This window comes from Charadrius vociferus, unplaced genomic scaffold (assembly GCF_000708025.1).
Source record: "Charadrius vociferus isolate BGI_N301 unplaced genomic scaffold, ASM70802v2 scaffold166, whole genome shotgun sequence".
NCBI lineage: Eukaryota > Metazoa > Chordata > Aves > Charadriiformes > Charadriidae > Charadrius > Charadrius vociferus.
In genome coordinates this window covers 484,368-497,472 of record NW_009649228.1, presented here as the reverse complement: position 1 = coordinate 497,472, position 13,105 = coordinate 484,368, and positions in this window count along the sequence as shown.

The following is a 13,105-nucleotide window of genomic DNA, read 5'->3' as shown; positions in this document are numbered from 1 at the left end:
TAAAAATACTCCGCAAACATTTAGGTGTGTTTTGACTTATGAATCACTGACTGCTTTTGTTAAAGTTTGGATGGATCAATAATTCTCAGGACAGAAGTGATGTGTGTGAACCTCACCCATGTTATGAAATTACTTCTATTATTCAATATTGCCAGTAAGTGGCTGGTCACCTAAGTCCCACAGTACTGATCTTAGTCCATGACACAGCTGAAATTACAGCATAAAGGGAAATAATCCTCTCTTTTGGAATACTTATATGTTTTAAAATATATGTAACTTTTTAAATCAGTAATAACCTTTACATTTTTCATGTATCATGTCTTCCAATGTCAGAAATCATCAGCAATCACAAGTTAGCATACATTGACCTGTGAATGTTTATGAAAATTTAGTTTGAGGACTCTGCTTCTGGTTACCCTCCAAAACACATAAGAGACCCACTGCATACTGCAGACAGGCTTGCACTCCAATTTTAACTTCTACAGATATTTAGTAAGTTTATTTTCTTAACAAAAATACCACTGTTTAAACATCTGGAAAAGAAGACAATACTTGCTGAAGAAAATTCTATTAAATACTTATTGGTCTGTTCCCTTAACACACTTCCCCTTATTACCATTTTACTCACTTTCACCTTTTGGATTTAGTTTTTATATTCTCAGATGATAACATCATATTTTAGATAGCTTCTACCACCCTCAGTGTGGGCAATGTTATATAAAGACAATCAAACAGCAAATGAGAAAAAAATAGCACAACATAATTACTCTCCACCTGTAGAGAAACTGAAATATTAAGTAACTTATTGCTGAACAAAATAGAAAGTTTTATTTTCTATTTCTCTACAATACCTTAAGCCTCAACTGTCCAAATGAATCAAGTTATGAGCCTAGTCTTAAGTTCTCACAAATATTGTTTCCCAAATAAAGTAAAACACAAGACCATGCATTTTGTTCTTCACATCTTGTCTTCTCCAAAAACAACAGGTTTGTAATTTTCAGCACAATAATAATGCCATCAATAATAATGCCATTGTATTTTTGATATCTTCCTTCAGTGAGTATTCTTTTTTTTTATTTCCCCCCTACCTATTCAAATCGAGTTTCTTGGTAATTCAGTTTGAATTTCGGCTCTGGGGTTCCTATTTTGCATCAACCAGCCAAGCCTATCGTACAAGAGTTAACGAGGGGTGTGTTTAGTGGAAGCACATGCCGTATTGTTGTACAAATGAATTACATGGGCCAGCCTCTTACTCAGTCACTGAAGGGACTGTCAGGTTCACTTGCAGTAGTCAGTAGGTTAATTTGCTAGGTAGCGGGCAGTGATCTTTAGCCTATTCCAAGGCTGCTACTACGAAAAGATCACAATTTTTCAGCTGTAGTGGATGAAAGAGTATCTTATTCTTCTCTTATGAAAGCACACCCAGGACAGCCAGACAAATACTGTAGCTCTCCTGGAACAGTGTAGTTGCCTCTTAATATAGCAGGAATTTTTTAGATATATGACCTGCAGATATCCGCGTAGGTCTATGCACCGGTCATTGAAGGCTACCAGCTCTACAGGTAACGTGACCTTTGTCAACTTAACGGTCTGGCCTGCTGAAGCTGGATTCCCCCATTTGCTACTGGCAAACTTCACCTTGATTGCAGATTTCAGTTTAGTCCAAACCAAAATCTAGCTGTCTTGTCAATTTGAATGGCCTCAAAGTCTATGTCTGTTTTAGCAAATAACTCAGCACTGGGGAATGTTGTAAAACACTGATTATTTGCACTATTAGAGCAGAATCTGGCCAGGTCAGCTAGCACTTTCCTAAACGATTTCTGGGCATGGGCAAGTGCAATTCCCCATGGGCAACCTGGATGTGGCTGCCTGATCTGGTGGTTCAGCCAGCTGAGGAGTGGGATACCGAATCTGCCCTACCAGATGACCAGTGCCAGAAAACAGTCATAGAGGTGACTTACCAAGACAGGCTTGGCCAAAGTGGCTAAAATAACATTGCCAGATCCAGAAAACCGGGATCTCCTTATTGTGCTCTACATATGCTGTGGGTAGTCCTCCCTCACAGGTAGGGAATGGTAGCAAAGGACTACTGCATCACCTCTAACATCCTTGAGTAGTGAGTCATGAGTCTCACAACATGGTTCCCATCTTCCTCAAAATGACATAAAGAAATTCTCAACATCTCTGTCAAAGACTTTAAAAGCCTAACAGGACATCTACCTTCCTGAGCCCTAATACTGGGGAACTACAGCACTTCTGAGCTTTATGCTTGTTGGACTTTCTAGCAATACTTATTTTGCACCCTATAGAATAGCTTCATCTTTCAAAAGGAACACAAACAAACAAACAAAAAAGTTAATTTAATCAAACTATCAAGAACTGTTAACTTTAGTTCGGATCATCAGTTCTGCAGAAATAGTAGAGAGACTGCTTCAAAGTCCTATGAGATCCTGGTGGCAAAACATTGTCTGGACTAGCATAAATCTGGGTGAGCTAGAAAATAGGTGTGAAATCCCTGATTACTAATAAAATTGGAAAGAACAACCCAAAAGAGTTACAAGGCTGAAGGAAGAATTTCAGCAGCCCTATTACAAGCTGAACTTACACTAAAATTCACAGAATTCACAGAATTCACAGAATGGTTAGGGTTGGAAGGGACCTTTGGAGATCATCTAGTCCAACCCCCCTGCCAGAGCAGGGTCACCTACAGCAGGTTGCACAGGACAGCGTCCAGGCGGGTTTTGAATGTCTCCAGAGTGGGAGACTCCACCACCTCTCTGGGCAGCCTGTTCCAGTGATGATCCTTTCAGGGACAAAAGTAAAAGAGGAGAGTTAGACCGTTTATGCCACTGAATCGTAGTTCTCCTGATCTATTAAATTGTGTCCTCTTTTAAAGTTATAGAAACAAACAAGTAATCCCAGACTTCTCACTTCTGGAACCTTTGCAGCCTTCCAATTCAAAAAGTTAAAATGTATTTTCTTAAACTTTTGTAAGGAAAATGTCATCCCATGGTGAACAGTGTGAACACTGAATTTCATCCCAGTCTTAATTTTTATAGCACATTTATAAATCTTTCAAATATAGGTTTGTAATGGAAATACTGACAGACCCTTAGCAATAGTGCTACTGTAATAAGATTTGTCATTTATGATTAATTGAGGGCAGTCTTAAAACATCTTTTCTAAAAGCATCTTCTTTCCATCTGCTTTATTTCCCATAGAGCTATATCATAAAGATAAGTTCCTCAATTTTGTCAAGTGCCAGAAACATTCTGCTTATTTACCCTTAATGATAATTCAAGTTTCTGACATGTAATAATTTCCTGTGTGTCACTTCAATCAAACTGATTTTATTGAAACCCCACAAAAATAGGGTCTAGGAATCTGCAGTGTTTTTAATAATGTATTTCAAATTGTTGTATTATTTTTAAATCTGTAAAATACAAATGGTTTTAAAATAGTTGTGTGTCTAATTACATGATTGAACTAAGAATGCGAAACAAAAAAAGATTGGTTAGCTGAAGACTATTTAAAAAAAATGTTTCATTCTAAATGTTTCACTTAGTGCATTAATACCACTTTGTGAATGCAGTTCGTTTACTCTAGTGTAATTGAATTTGCTTGTTAATCTGTTTCCAAAAGGTGTTTAGAGATACAGCTGTACAAGCAAATGGAATTTTACAAAAATGAATATTGATGAAGATTCAGATTTCCTTGTTCCCAAAGGAATGTTAAAATTTTACTCTAAATCTTTAAAAAGATTTTTTATCTTGCTTCTTGAGCATATTAGTGATGTGGGCTGCTTATTAATCAATGTTTAACAATGTAATTACAGCTGGTTTTAGTCTTACCAGATAACAGAGATTAATAAATGACCTGCAACTAGTGAAGTGTGTAGAAAGGGTAATGAATTCCTTCCATCAGCACATTAATTTATTAGTAATAAACAAAGAGTATGATGAATTAGAAGAATTTGTAGAGTTTCTGAATATTGCAATGAAATTTCCAGATGAAAGCATTTAATCATGCAGTTTTCATTCATTTATTTCACTTTGCGTGCTATACTGTGCAGGGATTTGCTTTTCTGAGCCACATTAAGCAGTCCGTTGAAAGCGAGGTTTCCCGAGTTTTGTATCAGTTCACATTGATTCGGCTCATACTGCTACACACCAATTTTACCTGTCACTGAAGGTGGTGTAACTTTGATGTGAACTAATTAAATTCTTTCCATATAGCAAAACAACTTAATGCAGCTGAGCAAAGCACTGCCGAATTAGCCCTGTCTCTACACTGGCCGTAACTGTGTGGAATTCCTTTGGAGAAACGATATGCGGTTGCAGGTAGAAAGAAAAAGTTGTAGAAGCCGCCTGATTAATGTGACCTAACTGTCAGTTAAGTGGGGTTATCACACATATCTGCATGCTAGAGAGACATAACAGTTAAAATCATAAGCAAATGTCATTTTAAAATGATCTTGTTATTTTAGCCTCCTTATGAACTCTTTTGGCTTTCCACTATTTGGATACAGACACCTTTTGAAATCAAAGTTGCACCTTTCTGAGAACTGGATAATTACCTAAAAATAGCAAAACTGAAGGTGAGAAAACAAGGTGAGTTGTGGGTAATACTCTATACTCAATGGCATCATCAGAAATTAGATCAAACAGTAGTAAAAACTGTTTAGGGGACTATAACAGTATCCACAGTGACAACCTGATATATCCCTCTGCACAGCACAGCAGCCTCCCCTTTTTGCGGCTTTATTCCTCTTACTCTCCTGCCTTGAGCTGTCCCTGTCCTCAGTTCAGCACAGAAGGTGGAGGTGGAGGCAAGCTGGACTCTTTATCTTCTCTCATGCCTCTCATTTCTCCAGCACAGCCTTGAAACAGAGCCAGAACAGTGAGCAAGTGGAGTCACGTAGATCTGCCATGCCCTTAGGTGAGAGAGGGTGCTCCCCGGGGACAGGCAGTACTATATCTCAAGGAGGAAAGCAATTCTAACATCTCCAGTCCCACTGTAGGTTACGGTCTCAACCTCAGGAACAAGTCCCAGCCTCCTAGCAAAATCAGATTGGTGGGAAGCTAATGGGAGAAGAGGTGGAGTGAGAGCTCTCCATTCCCAAAATAACCTGCAGAATTCTTGTTCCAATAAAAATCTAGTATTATACAGATCCTTGATGTTATAGATTTTTTTTTTTTAATATCTATATAAACACAATTTGAAAGATTTAAATGGTGTAACATCATAAGGTAGAAACCCGTACAGGTGCATAAAGACATTAACTCCAGGAGCTCACATCAGCTGAGGCTCAGGCTCACGGTGCTTAGTAATCAGAAGCATGTACAGAGGGCTATTAGAAGAGCTCAGAATCTAGTGTGCTTTGACCAACATCCAGCCCTATTACCTATGTGCATCTAAACCCTGCGCTGACTTCTATGAGAACTGCATAGATGGAAGAATTGCAGCAGCCACTCTCAAAATGACACAGTGACAGAAGCATAACCAGGGGGAACCTGGGGGCATGTCTAAAGGGATTTCGCCAGCAGAAATCACTGGGACTGTACGAGCCGTGCCTAAAAATATGCATAGATTTCAGTAGGTTAGAATATGCTGTAATGAATTATGTAACTGGCATGAATTCTTGCCAAAAAGCCCCAACTAGCATAACGTTGCTGCAATTATGTCAATTCACAGGAGATAAGGGACAGGCCCTCCGTACACAGTGCTGCGTATGTGAAACTATATTATATCTACACTCCACTTATCTACAACTATCAAATTTATGAGGAAATTATGTGTGTAGACACATACATATGCATATTTTACAAATAAATGTCCTGAAAAGTCTCAGTCTGAAGAGATACAGTACAGTACTTGTTTTGAAAGAAAAGCATCTTAATCTCCTAGTGAATCCGAATTCAGATGAAGCTCTTGCCAGCTGACAGCAGTTACTCACAGGTACAGTAGAGGCAGTGCAGACTTAAAGCTATGTACCGATTTCAGCTGGAAGGAATGTGACAAACTCTACTATTTTGCTGAGCCTGATTAAGCACCTAAAATCTAGCTTAATTACGCTGCAGCTGGTTACATGCAAGGCACATTATATGGCAGGACAAAGAGGCTGGAGTAACACTGAAGCCCGACAATCACTGTTTCTGTCTGAGAGAGGAAAGCCTTTGCATAGGCATGCCAGAAGACAGCCTTCAAAGCACCATCTTGCAAATCATAGCGAGAGGCAAAGCCAGGGGCAAGCTGGGGGAAGGAAGGATGGGCTGGGACAAGGCTGCAGAAAGCAGAGGTTGAGACTGGTCCTGCAGTGCACCAGGTCAGCCCTGGGAGTGTGCCATAATTTTACAGCCCCCCCCGGCACTGCACTTATGGAACCATTGAGGACATTTTTAACCTTCCAAATCAGAAAGACACAAAAGTGAGTTAGCTCTCTCTCAGCCTGCTGTGCCCCTTGACTGTGAATTGTAAGAGGCACGCTATGGTTTTGTTGTTGGTTTTGGTGTTTTTGTTTGGGTTTTTGGGGTTTGTTTTTTTTTTTTTTAGCAATATTCATTGAGAACTCTGTGCCCATTTTGGGGACAAACAAACTCCCACTACTCATATGGGATGATTAGGAAGATATATGTTATCACTGAAGAAGGAAAAAGTAGCATAGAGTTTTTCTCCTGGAATTCAGGAAGCTGATTTCTGCTGAAATGTCTTTGGCAGATGCCCTGGTCTCGAAGACTACCCTTTTTTTTTTTCTTAAAGCTGGGAAGTTCAAGTAAGCAAGTCGATTTCTTACTGTGGGGCTCACTATTGTAATACAGCAGTTATAGAAATTTGCCTGGTAGTTTGTGTACTAATAAAATATGTGAAAAAAATACAAAATCATATTATCTCACAGGCAGCACAAATCTAAATTCTTTAAGGTTCAGTCTGCCAGCTATACTAATCATTTCCTTTCATGTAATCTTATTTGAATATTTGGTTATATTTGAAAATGGGATAAAAGACAAAATTAAAAAGCAAAGGGAAATAAGATACTGTTAATTCATGTATTATAGTTGCTTTTTATTTTAATGTTTTGGATCATACTACTAAAAAGGAAAAAAATAAAATGTCAAATAAAATGACACAAGATAGCCAGTTCAGTCTCCCCAAAGATGACTGTTAAGACCTAAATAATTACAGAGTGCGAGGTAGACATCTGTCAAGAATTCCAGTCTGGTTATGAAATGGAAAACAAAGTGCATTAACCAATAAATGGTTGATTTAATCATAAAAACAAGCAAATTATAGGATACTCCAAGATACATACTATGAGTAGCACAGTTTAATACATTTATTACCTATTGTAGAAGTCATAGACAGTGTGTGGCAAAAGATAATTCAGGTTAGCCATGATTAAGAAAGGTTATGCAGTGGATTAGAAACCCTACCTCTAAACAACAGGGCAGCGTAATGACAGATGAATTACTGTAGACCATAGCTATGTTATTCACTAGAAAGAAGAGAAGAAAAAAAAAAAAAAGAACTATTCAATCACATTGATGGGCTTTAAATTTATTGCAGCCACTTAAGAGAAAGACCTAGACATCACTGGCAACACTACAGCTCAGTGACAACTGCGTATTGTGCCATCATTGTGGGGAAAAAAAAAAAAAACACAAAACCACCCCACCCCCAAAATCAAACAGAAAAAACAAACACATGAAAAAGAAACCAAACCAAAACCACCAACAATAGATATAAAAAAGATCAGTTATGTTCTTGAAAAAATCAATGTTCAAAAAAGCATCCCCACTGCATAAGTTGACTCTGCTTACTCCTTATTGTTCAAATCACCTCCTCAAGAAAAATATGTACAATAGGACAAATAAAGGATTTCTTGAAATGAAGTGTTTTCCATCTGAAGGAGCTTTAAAGATACTTAGTGTTTACCTAAGAGTGTGACTCTTATTCAGCTTGAGTAGCACCTAACTCTCACCTAGATCAATGGAACCACTTACAAGAGGAAAACATTATCTGAACAGAGGCTTTAGACAGGAGACAACTAAGAAATTACTTGGTAACTGTACGCGAAATAATAATAATACTTAAAAGAAAAGGACCTACTTAATGGTGACTGGGGTAAAATGATCCATTTTGTGATGCACATTATCATGGGTACAGAGATAGCCAACCTGGTCGTGTGAGGGACAGGAGGGGTCCAGAGGCAGTGTTGCAATACTGTGGTTCATTTCTGTCTGCATTTACTGATCCAGGCAGGTGTTAGCTTGCCCTTTAGGGTCAAATATAGCAAAACCTTTTTTCTTCATTATGCAGTCTTGTAGCTTAATTTTATAGAGGATTTGCATCATCCCTGCATTTGTATTACAAGATTATTACCCTAGATAAACCAGAGTTGACTGTATAAAGGCAGTTTGTTAGGTACTTCTATTAACCTTTGTCACACTACAGTAAATACTGAAGAAATCACATCCTGAAACTACAGTTGGTAAATTCAAGTCAAAAGTGAACGTGTTCTGAATAAAGCATTACTTACCTGTGACGCTCACTATCACATGAACTTCCACATTTAAAGGAGATAAAATAAAGTATGTAAGGTCTTGTGATTTAGCATATCTGCTAAGCATCAGCGATCTTAGGATAAAACAGATTTCCACAAATTAGCATGTGTATTACTTGTCAGAAATCTGGTTTACTTGCAGTGGATAACAAGTGATGAGCTTTGGGGAGAGGTAAATCTACAGGATAGATTTACCAGGACAGAAGTGGCAGTGTATGTGCATGGCAACTTGACAGACTATGAGAATATGTGAAAGATGGCAAAGAGGGAAATCTGCAGAGGGTTGTACTCCTCAGGGATGCAATTCTTAAATTATTCTACTTCAAGGAACACCTTCTCCCATACGCTTTGGCACCTTTCCTGTCAGTAGTGATGCTCCACATCACTAAACTTCCTGGATCTAGAGGTGAAAGAACTGGAATTCCTGCCATTGCAATCTGTAGTTTATCTTTCAGAACTAAATAAGGGTTATTGCATCTGTTCTTTTATCCTTCCCCCTCCTACCTCCTAACACAGAAGGGAGATTGAGAGGACAGATTTTTTAATTTTTTTTCCCCCCCTTCCATGCTCTTTCACAGAACCATAAGGAAATTGAGAGATTGAGACTGACTGTAAGAAGAGGTAATATATGGAAACAGGAAATCTACTGGGTCTGATTTTTCACCTCAGCTGGGCTGAAAGAAGAATCTACGCCTGTCACAGATGGAAGTGATCAGATGTCACTTGTACCGAGGAAGAACAGGAAGATACTAACCTCACTGGAGCATATTGCTAGAGTTTATCTACTACTTACAACTAATTAACTAAAATAAGAATTAGCTACCCTAATGATCAAGCTCTTCCGTGTGCAATTTTTAGTATGACAAACATCCTAGGAAAATTGAAACTTGGAATCTTATAGAGCATTGAAGTCAACAATGTGCTTATGTCTGTGGTTACTTCTTGTTGCACCCGGGCACGAAGGCATCACTTTAATTCATAGGTGAGCAATGGAAATTATCTCCTTTCAGAATATCTCCAGATGCTGTTGCAGGATAATGGCACTGGCTTGCTCTGCTCGGGCTTCCCAGGGGAAGGTCACAATGAGATATACTGAAGAGTGATCAACACAGAGACAGTATATTCTCGAAAAGCTCTTGTTCCTCAGTAAAACAGCTTTCAAATTCAGATTTATCGGGGGAAGCAGTCTTACAGGACCCAGATGCAGCATAATTTTGGACCAGCAAAGAGTACAACTCTTTGCTACTGTTTCTTGGGAAAGGCGGAGGCATTTCATGTTCACATATGCATTTACCGTGCATTTATTTGTATTGTTCTATAGAATGTATCTCATTTCCATTAAATGGCAAGATGGTACACCATCTTATCTCTATTTCTGTACAGTGTTTTTCAAGTTTATTGAAAATTCATAGATTTGAAAAACAGATTCTAAGTATCTATTTAGCACAGTGTATAACTTTAAATCCCTCGAGAGAAAATTTGACAGTGAATTATTATTATCATTCAGATGTATGTGAAGACTTTAAAGTGTGAAGCTTTATAGCACTATTTTTGATTTGTGCTAACTAAAAGGGTTTTTTTTTAAAAAAAAAACAACTGAAATTTCATCTATAGAAAGGACTTTTTATATGATCATGCTTTTCAAACAAGCCAGTCCCAATTCTCTACAATTTCTTTATGAATCAGTAATATTTATCTAATGCATTGCCTTGTTTACTATAGTAGAGCTAGTCTGCCTTATAAATCCACCAGAAGATCTGAAATTGGCACCGTACAGAAATTTCATCTCTCGTCAAGATTTGGAACACAAGTGCCATTACACCTGGAAGACTAAATGCGAATTCTCATACAATGATTTATTATACACATATTATTTAAAAGTCAAACATCATGATCCCACTGCATTTTTATATTAAAAATCCTACAAAAAAATCATTAAAAATTCACCAAAAATTGTACAAAAATATGTACTGAGTACTTCATAGAAAATCTTGTGCACAGGTAATGGATTGCTTATGGATTGCTTAGATTATGACCATATATTACCGAATTCAGGGTTTAAAAAGATCTTCTGTTACTTAAGTCTAATCTCCACTTTTACTACTGGAAATCACAGTTCAAATGTTTTTGGTCAAAACCAGTTTTGAGGGTCATTCTTGTGTGGACAGAATCAAAACTCAGTATAATTTTCATAAACTACGTCTGAGACGAACCTTCAACGCCTTTTTGAAGCTATTCAGGTTTTGCTTCAGCCCTGCACAAGTAGCCAAGAAAGAACGTTTAAATCCTGCAGAAAGGGAATCTGTGAAGACAGAGTTTTCTAACTGCTTTCAAACCATGCTCATGTCCTTATGTGTGCTTGTATAGCCTTAGAATTCATCCCATATTTCTTGTATGACAGTTTCAGATCCAGTTACGTGGTGGAGATAGAGTTAAGCAATTTTAATGGCAAAATTATTTAAATATTTCTCCAAAGTCTGCTTAGACCATTACAATTCTTTATAGGGAAGCTCGGCTAGTATCAAGCTAGTTTCTGTACAGGGAAGGCCGGTACTATCGAGAGAGTCATTCTAACTACACACAGGTTTAAATAAAAGGCAGAATCTGGCCTACAGATTTTGAGTAAGAATAAAAGGACAGACCAGAACAAAGCAAAAAAGTAACATTAGTATTTTTGATTACATTGTTCCAGTTAACTGTTTACTTTGATGGTGTCTGAATTGTAACACATTGAGTTGAATGAGGTTCCCAGTTGCCTTTTTTTTTACTATTTTTCTCTCAGAGATTTTGATACCAAATCTGAGGGATATGGTCCATTTAGCTTGAGTATTTTGGTTCAGTTGTAATATTTCTCTTTTCTGTTTTTGTTCACAGAAGATCCAACGCTCAGCTGGATCAGGTGCAATACAGGGCTGTGCATCCTACAAAACACAATGAAGTATCAGAAAACACCAAAAAGAAGCAGAGGAAAATGAAAAAATCAAATTCACTAAAAGGGATTTTAAATTCTGAGTCAATTTCACAGAGATTTAAGGTGTAAGAAGCACAATTAAAAAAAAAAAACACACTGTAATATACCCTTCTCAATGTATATGGATTGTTTTGGTGTATCTGTGAATATATCTGTGACTGTTTCAAGGAAGCAGTGCATACAATATGTCATCTTTAGCTAAATTTATGATTATCAGGGTCATGGGGCATTTAAAATGAGTTGATCAAGAAGAGAAATATGTACCTTTTGCTTTTGAAATCTCTTATTTAATTCCTTTATATACTGTCATGTGCACATATCTTCTTTGTGTGGTTAATATATTTACATAATTTTAAGTATCCTTATATGTGTACAGACCCCATACACATATTATACACACACCATATTAGATTGTACAATATAGTACAACATAGCCTGTATAAATGCAAGTGATGATGAACATAAGTGTCTGGCCTAATACTATATGCAGGACATGGATATATCACATTGCCACTTGAGCCTTTTTCCTGCCCATTTGTTCATTTAGTAAGTTCCTGGATTTTCATGAACAGTCATTCAAAGTCTCAATACAAGTAACTTTTTTTTTTTTTTAATACATTCTGTAGGTTAAACATTGTCTTTTTGTGTTCATGATGTTGTAGTGAAATGCCTGCAGTTTATGCTAGGAAATTGTAGAGGACTAACTAGGTTAAGGACTTCCTACATCTGCTTTAATCACTGTTACAACATATGCCACATGAAAACAAGCTTTACCTATGAAAACTTGCAAGGAAGTTACAAAATACCTGCATGTAAGTATTTAAAACAAAATAGTCTTTTTAAAGAAGATAAGCAAACTCGCTGTTCGGTACAGCTCCCCTTTCTGAGTACACACATATGAGGATGGCAATGACAGATGAGAGGGGACGAGACAATCAAGAGCACTTACTTTGCCTACACTCCTCATGGTATCCAGCGTATCGAAAGAACGTTCTGAATGAAATGCAAAAAGTGTCATAATCTAAGCCGTGAGTATTAATTACACAGCATGTGAAAAGAATACAGTGCATTTTTGAGGCTACCTCCACACCGTTCTCAGAAGTAACGAGGAGACCACAGGGAAAGTGCTCAAAGCCCGGAATACGGTGGTTGTTTATCCCACAATGCTAAGCATATTATTATTATTAATTCTAATTTTGCTTTATCTACCTAAGGGTCCCATAAACAGCAACCCCACCCACCCCCAATTTAAATCTCCATTTATGGCATAACATTTTCTGTACCAGCGTCCCCGCTTGATCAGGGGTCGTTTCGGATCCTCGCATAATCTTCCCACCGAATTACAATTACACCCCCCGCGCTCCGCTGCCTTCGCCTGCTTCCGAGACAACAATCACTTATCCCGTTCACATCGCCTTTCTATCCCCCGAAAGGACCCGGCGATGTACTTTTTAACACAGCTGTACGAAACCTGCTCCGCGCCGCTCAGCATCAGCCGCGGGAAGGCGCGCAGAGTTAGAGGCAGGGGCCGGGCGGGAGCTCCGCGGGGAGGGGGCGCGGAGAGGGGCCGCCCC